Below are 8,007 nucleotides of genomic sequence, written 5' to 3' on the forward strand. Positions count from 1 at the left end.
TATATATATATATATATATATATATTTTCAAGGACTTGATGAGATTACTTGTATGACGGTGTAGATATTGTGATGAAATTGTGAATGAAAAACCTCTCTTTATTAAAAGCTTAACTCAGAAAATGTACTGAGCTTAAAAATGACGCGAACAAAACAAACCCATTTTTCACCATTTTTGGACGGATGAGGCAAAAAAAGAATCATGCAGAAATTACAGAAGGAAAATACAACACCAGGGTGAATCTAAACTTACTATTCCGGCTTGATGAGTTTTATCAGATTTTGGCTTACGTCAATGGCCTGGGTCATGGCTGCTTCCTGATAAATCTATACCTGCAAAAAATAATAATAATAATAAAATAAATAAAAAATCGCATTAACAGGCGTGAGCTGTAGTAAACAACAATTTTTGAAATAATGGCACATTAAAGAATTAGATCTGACTCTGGATGTTTAAATAAAAGACCCAGTAACATATTTTTCATTCTACTATGCAAAACATCCATTTCACTTTTCAAGTGTAACATTCTGGAAATATTACATAGTTAGGTTTTTTAACTAGCACTCCACAGCCTTAAAACTACATGCAAACAGATGTTATGTTATATTTAAAACTACATTTAGCTTAAACTTTCGTCTTACTTAATAAATTTCAAGTGGTAAAATATGAACTTAATGAAAATTTAGAGGCTGAAATCATCTTATAATACAGAAAATTTAATAACTTTAATAATGTTATTAAAAGAAAATGAAAATACGATCTCGTTGGTTATCCCCCATTTATCTTACGAAATAATGCATTCCTTATCTGGCTCAAGAAAGGTTTTATTTTTTATCTGAACTTTTTATGAATAATCTGTTACATTTCATTTACAGTTACACTAAATAATCTTTCGCAGCTGCATTTAAGATAACTATGTGCAATTCTGCACATACAATCATTTGTTTTTCGTTATCTTTTTGTGTGTAAATGTTTTCATGAGATTTCAATTTTAAAAATATCGTTATTCGAGTGTTCGTTTAGTTGTAACGTTGCAACATTGAATGTGAAGATTTTCTTACATAACTTTCGAGTATCTTTGATGTTAATTTGAACCAATTATAGTTAGCTTCTCAATTGACATCACTGGGTGGCTTTATTCCCTTAAGGCCTTTTAGTCTGCTTGGCAGCTAAGGCGAAAGACATCTGCATTGGTGCATAAATTAGCCAATTATCGACTTGGCTCTTAATCAACACCAAATGGTATTCCATGACACCGACGGCGGTCAATAGCCTCATTCAGCTCCCTTTCAAGTTGCTTGCTAATTAAGGTTCATTTGGGCTTCTCTTCTCTAGGTATTAGAAAACATTCTGCGATTTTAATGACATCGACGCAAACCTATTCTGTGACTGGATGACGCCAGATAAGAATGATCATTCTTAAACCACTGAGCTAGAATCAAATTGCAAATGGATACATGCAAACTAACAACAAGAGAGACACGCACACATGTACGCACATACAGATAAGGTTTGCAGGAATAATAATTGAACTAGAAGGAAAAAAAAAGGGAACTGAAATTGAATACTACGAAATACATAAATACCTTGCTCGTTTCATCAGTATTGTATTAGATCCCATAAAATGGGGTTTTAATTAAAAATGTTTCGAAAATTGCCCGCTGAATATACATGACATTTTCATCCAAATTAATATTCTGATTTTTTTCTTCAATCTCCTCAACTCAGTTCATAACAAAATGCTGGGGACAATAAAGCTTGATTTAAGTAAGCTAATCTCCTCACCAATCGGGTGCCAGACGGCGTTACGGTAACAGCACTAACTATCTTACCATTGTTGGCCCACTTAAACGTTTGAACATTGTCTTTTGGTGTGTTAACGAACTTTGCGCTATTGCAATTAGAGTAAAAGCTACTAAGAGAATAAAGGCCATGATATTTAGGCAATAATTAGCTTATAATAAAAGGTCATATCAAATGCGCTGATTAACGAAACCTTTATTTATGATCTCTTTCCTTCTTAACCATATTATAGAAGGAATGTTGGTGTATTTCTACAGTATTACATCTTAAAGAATGGGAAAACAGGTTGATCGACCGAGTTTACAGATTTTAGGCATAATGCCAAGCACTGGGGCAACTAAGGCCATTCAGCTCTGAAATGGAAATTAACAGTGAAAAGGGATGAAAGATGTAACAGGAGGAAAGCCTCGCAGTTGCACTACGAATCAACTGTTAGGAAAGTGTGGAAAGTAAAATGGAAGAAAGGATGTGAAAGGAGGTGCAGTAAATTGAATGATAGTAGTTGCAGCTAGGGGCCGAGGGGACGCTGCAAAGAACCTCAAGTAATACCTACATTGCACCGCATGAGGTGCATTGATGGCACTAGCCCCCTACGGTGGGAAAACTGGGAAAACTACTCATTCATCGGCGCTATCACGATAGGACTGTTCAGTCTTGGCAAGACGTTAACGTTACTGTTCTTATTAATCTTACTGTATCAGAGACATCTGCGTCAAGTTAGTAATGGCTGTACGCTTTCGTTTTTAATCACAATATAGCTGAGCAAAAGGGTCTAAACGTAACTGCCAGTTACTTTATCATAACATATCAAATTGCAAGCACGCAATAATTTTCCTTGTGGCTGTTTAGCGCCATCATGGAATGATTGAGAACTACCTAAAGCCTGGTTTCAAGTTCAGTCGTTTCTGGAATAATTTTTGCTGCTACTTAACAAAAGTCGTAAAAATCAAGTCCCTGAAATTTCCAGTGGTGTTATGGCATCACCATAGATACAAGTCAACCGTGTAAATGCCAAGTTTCATTAATATCTTCTAAACAGTTTAAGGTCCAAACACTTTAAGAACATTTATCTATATAAATCGCTATTACTCTATAGAAACTAAAAAAACACCCAGGCGTAGGTGAAAGCCTTCCTTCCTCGTTCGACAGAAAACATTGAACTATACAAAAGCAAACCTTTAAAATAAAAACAATCCTGATATTCGTACGTTAAGTTTTCTTGAATTAAGGAATGTATTAAAGGGTTTGCTGTGGCAAAAGATCAGTGAAACAAGATATATTCACAATTAACAAGATTTCAGCTGAACTGGAATGAGGTTTGTACCTACCATGTCATATCAGTATTGGTTAAAGAAATTTTACTCCCGACAAAACTTCGCATATTATCATAATTCATCGGCACTATAATACTTCTCTAGCAGTTTCAAGGTTCAGATTTTACTCCATACTCTAAAGCCCCTCCCACACCAGGGCGAACGACATGATGGGCACTCTGCTTTGCCCGTAATTTTCTTTTAAATCTTTACCAGATCAAACAACTCAAGCCATCCGCCCACCCACGTGAAAGGGACTTTCAACCTTTAAAGAGAATTTTCTTCAGTGATCATTTAGTTTCAGTCTATCATTCACGTCCTGTCAAACCAATAGGTCTGGTGTATTTGTCCGATGTTCATATCGGCAAAAATAGCCACGGAATGTAAACCAACATTTCAGTTATAATGCCCTAGGAAAAGCGAAGCACATATCCTAGTGTGGCACCTGAGTAAGAATAGTCCAAGACTTCTCAATTCCTGGATTATACTAATTGCTTTAAAAAAAATGCGTCCTCCTTTACTTCCATATAGTTGAGCTGGACATTGCAGTCACGACCATCACGAGACATATCGCTCAGTATATGACTTCCCTAAAGTTGCTTCACATATAAACCTGACTAATAACCGTCTCTAAGAGACTTACCAGTTTGGAAATGCATGGCTAGAAGTGTAGGGTGTGGCTTAAGACCCCAGATAAAACTTAATTATTAGATCATATGAAGGCTTGAGTGCCTCTTCAACGGCCTCCTATTTCCTTGACCACTTACGGGCTTTCAGGTTTTTAATAAATCTTAAGCCATCACAGCTTGCGAGTCTTAAGTCACTTAGTTTTACCAAAATATTACCAACTCATAGAACATTAATCCACTGTATACATAAAACTACTGATTACTAGTATTGTAAACCCTGTGGATTTTAAGAAACCTGTCAAAGTAAAATGCCCAACTAAACTCATTTCTGAACTTGTGGCAAGAAATCATTACAGGTAATCTTTATTGAAAAGTCGGTTAATATTGAAGGTAATGACACTATCATAAATACACGTGATCTTCATTGAAAAAGTCAGTTAATATCTAAGGTAAGGACACTATCATAATTACATGTGATCTTTATTGAAAATTTTAGGCTTAAGTGCAGTAGTATATCAGTAACACCAGGCTCCTGTCTCACCTATTAAAAATTTAGTATTAATGACAACGAACACCGGAGTTCTTGAATAACAGGGTCTCAGCTATTCCAGTCCACTGCCTGTAAACCAAAATAAACTACAACAGAAATAATGTCTGTACTCCTTACAAAAAATTACAGCATCAGCTCTCTTGGTCAGTAAAATAGTATTAAAATTAAAATTACAAGTAATTACATCTAACATTTAGGGCAGTATTTGGAGTTACATTAAAATGAACTGAAGCCTTCCTGATAGAACCATTTTTACCTATATATACACACACACAAAGGGGGGGGGGTAGTTTTTTTTTTTAAGTGTTAAAGCAAAGGGAGGTCCCAAAATACGCTAACAATTAACCAACATGAAACTATCCGCCGTGGCCCAGACTATGGCAGTTGTGGTTTTACTATGCAGTTTTACCTACTGAACAAGAATTTTAAGTAATATTTATTCGGACGACTGAAATTAACACCCAGAGGCCAGTACTAAACACGGTGAAATACATTGGACGCCCCAATTCCTAGTGGATGTCGTATCTGTGGTTACGTTTCTTGCAGGGTAATTCTAAAGAATAGTTCCCTATGAACTACAAGGAACGTAACCGCGGATACGACATCCACTAGGGATTGGGGCGTCCAATGTATTTCTCCGTGTTTAGTACTGGCCCCTGGGGGTTAATTACAGTCGTCCGAATAAATATTACTTTAAATTCTTGTTCAGAAAGTAAAATAACATAGGAAAACGTCAACTGCCATAGTCTAGGCCACCGCGGATTGCTTCTGTAGAAACACCAAGATCTTTACTTAAGGCTACAAATTTCTGGAATAATTCTTTATCGATCATTATAAATTGTTACTTTCAAAATATAAAGTAAATCTAAAGTCAAGGAAGTTAATACTAAAACTATAGCAATTGCCACCTAAAAAAAAAAAAAATTATACCTCCCATGCCCGCCGACAGGTGTAAGACCTATCGGACATGGCATGAAGGGCCTCCAACCCCTACAGGGGCGCCACCCCTGCAGGGGTTGAGGTGAAAATAAGAAAAAGAAGTTGGAAAGTCGTCAAATATGCACAAAAATTAAGTTTGCTAACCTTTAAACGTTTAAGACTACATACTTCACCCGGTGTTTATTAGGCCAACAAACATTGACAGACATCTCCGTTTTTCTGGCTGGAAAATTTTGACATTTACTTTAAGTGTAGTTTGCTATAAGAAATGGTACAGATGTCAAGTCTGGAAGTAGTTTAAAATTAGAGATTTTATCGGTATATAGATTTCCTTCAATAAGATAAAACTAACTAGTCATATCTTACAAGATACAAAGTAGATATGAAACATTAAATAAAGCATAAAAAAATGGAAGGCATTACACGTTCAAAGTAAATTGTAAATTACATACTAAACTAACTGACCATTAGATCTCCCGGACCCAAAAGCTATATCTGCACTGCGGAAGTACATTAACTTACTAGTTTTATATACTATATTAGAAGCGAAAACTTGATAAATTGATACTATACGATAACTAAACCTTAACGAATAAACAGACTAAGCATTCAGTGATGTCCACAAACCGCAGAAAGTTTGAAAAGTATCTAAAATACAACAAAATAAAGAAATTACACCAACTACTTTAAACATCAATTCAACCCAATCGAAAATTTAAGAAAATTAAGCTTTGTTAAAGAAAACTGTTGCAACAATCTATTACGTTAACTGTAACTATGAACCGTTACGATAATAGGAAAATGAACATATTGAAGACAGGAATATCTTAAATGTTACCAAAAGTATTACAACATGAACGTAATGAAACTTTACCTTTGCAGAGCCTGGAAGAGTCTCCACAACTAAACGTAAACCATCTTCACGATACCGAATTCCCTCAGCAAGATCAACTGGTATTGAATTAGTTCCAGCTACTCGGGTAAGAAGGAACACGACGAAAAAGGAACATGACACCACTTCTCTACTTTAGTCCATCAGAGTCGAAAACCAACAAGAGGATTTGCTTGCCGCGGCATGCCGCCTGGGAACTCCATTGCTGTCTGCCTCACTACCAAGGATCAAGGACCATGGATTCACCGTCTTCAAAGGACGATTTATGCGGAAGAGTACTAAGACTCCTTCGTTTGTTAATGGGGAAACTTTAAAAGAATTTGTTGATTCTTTCACACTAATGGCCTGATTCTTCGTTTTATGACTTCGGTTCTTGATGGAATTGGCCTCTGTGTATCATAACAGAAAACTTTTGTCAATAATTTACCGAACAAGAAAATCAATATTATTCAGTGTATCACGTATTGTCACGAAGTAAAAAATATTACTGTTGACTTTTTTTTCAGGTCCCTCACCAACGAAAGAGCTCTGCGAAACCTGCAAACTCAACTCACCACATACATATTAGTGCAGAAACATTCTCGGAGTTTTTTTTATTTATTTATTTATTTTTTTCTTTTATAGAATTGCGATCTCTCACTAAATGTCAAATTCACACTATCATCGCACTCAGATAAGGTCCATTCTTTCATTTTTTTCTTGAATAACATGATATTTTCAGTCTTCCTGATACCGAGTGGGAGCTTATTGTATAGTCTTGGAGCAGCAGATTTAAAGTTTCTAAATCCTACTTGCGAATTGCATTTTGGTTCAACTCACTTGAGTCTAGTTGTGTTGACTCCATGCACTGGATGTACCATATGCAGCAGGTCATTCAAATATTTTGGACAACCAGTCATGACAGCTTGATGAGTCATTTCATATATTTTACAAATGATTTTACCGTTGGTAGGGAAAAAGTGCAAACTTTAACCACGGCCCTGTGGTGGCTGTCCTATATCGTTGCCAGAAGCACTATTCCGGCTAAATATACCCTTAAAGCAAATAAAAACTACTGAGGTTACAGGGCTGAAATTTGGTATATTTGATGCTTGGAGGGTGATGATCAACATAGCAATTTGCAGCCCTCTAGCCCCAGTAGTTATCAGATTTGAGGTCGGACGCACAGACAAAGCCGGCACAAGTTTTCTGTTACAGAAAACTAGAAATATTGATCGATTTAGGGCGTTTAATTGCTCATGCTCCAAAATTTGCGGAAGTTATGAGAGGTCTAATACACAGAAACCACATAAAATTCATTTTTAGAAGCACTGAATTGATTTACATACAAATATTCTCCAAGTTAAAACTCTGTTCTGTTAGCATAAATATGTTTTCCTTTCAACTTTTTTTTATTAAGCTTGTTTGACTGAATTACATTTGTCCACTCTAAGAAAATATATCGTATTAGAGAATAATAGTCTTCTTGCATACAAATAGTCTGCTTACATACAAATACTCCACTTGTATACAAATAGTCTGCTTACATACAAATACTCCTCTTGTATACAAATAGTCTGCTTACATAAATAATCTGCTTACATACAAAAACTCTTCTTCCATACAACTAGTCTGTTTACATAAAAATATTCTTCTTGCATACAAATTGTTTACTTACATACAAATATTCTTCTTGTATACAAATAGTTTGCTTACATCAAATACTCCTTTTGCATACAAACAGTCTGCTTACATACAAATACTATTCTTGTATAGAAGTCGTCTGCTTACAAATACTCTTCTTATATACAAATAGTTTGCTTGAATACAAGCACTCTTCTTGTATCCAACAGTCTTCTTACAAACAAATACTCGTCTAGCGTACAAATGGTCCGCTTACA

The 8,007-nt window shown here is 35.5% G+C and overlaps 1 long non-coding RNA gene across 1 annotated transcript; it reads right to left on the minus strand.

Annotated features, from left to right (window-relative positions):
* Positions 1 to 4,237: 4,237 nt before the first annotated feature.
* On the minus strand, positions 4,238 to 6,304 carry LOC135220188 (uncharacterized). Its single transcript, XR_010315598.1, has 3 exons — positions 6,110 to 6,304; positions 5,380 to 5,521; positions 4,238 to 4,382 (listed from the first exon to the last, which is right to left on the minus strand). It is a non-coding gene; the product is annotated as an uncharacterized LOC135220188 (long non-coding RNA).
* Between the last annotated feature and the right edge of the window lie 1,703 nt (positions 6,305 to 8,007).

The sequence above is a fragment of the Macrobrachium nipponense genome, chromosome 1, assembly GCF_015104395.2.
Source record: "Macrobrachium nipponense isolate FS-2020 chromosome 1, ASM1510439v2, whole genome shotgun sequence".
NCBI lineage: Eukaryota > Metazoa > Arthropoda > Malacostraca > Decapoda > Palaemonidae > Macrobrachium > Macrobrachium nipponense.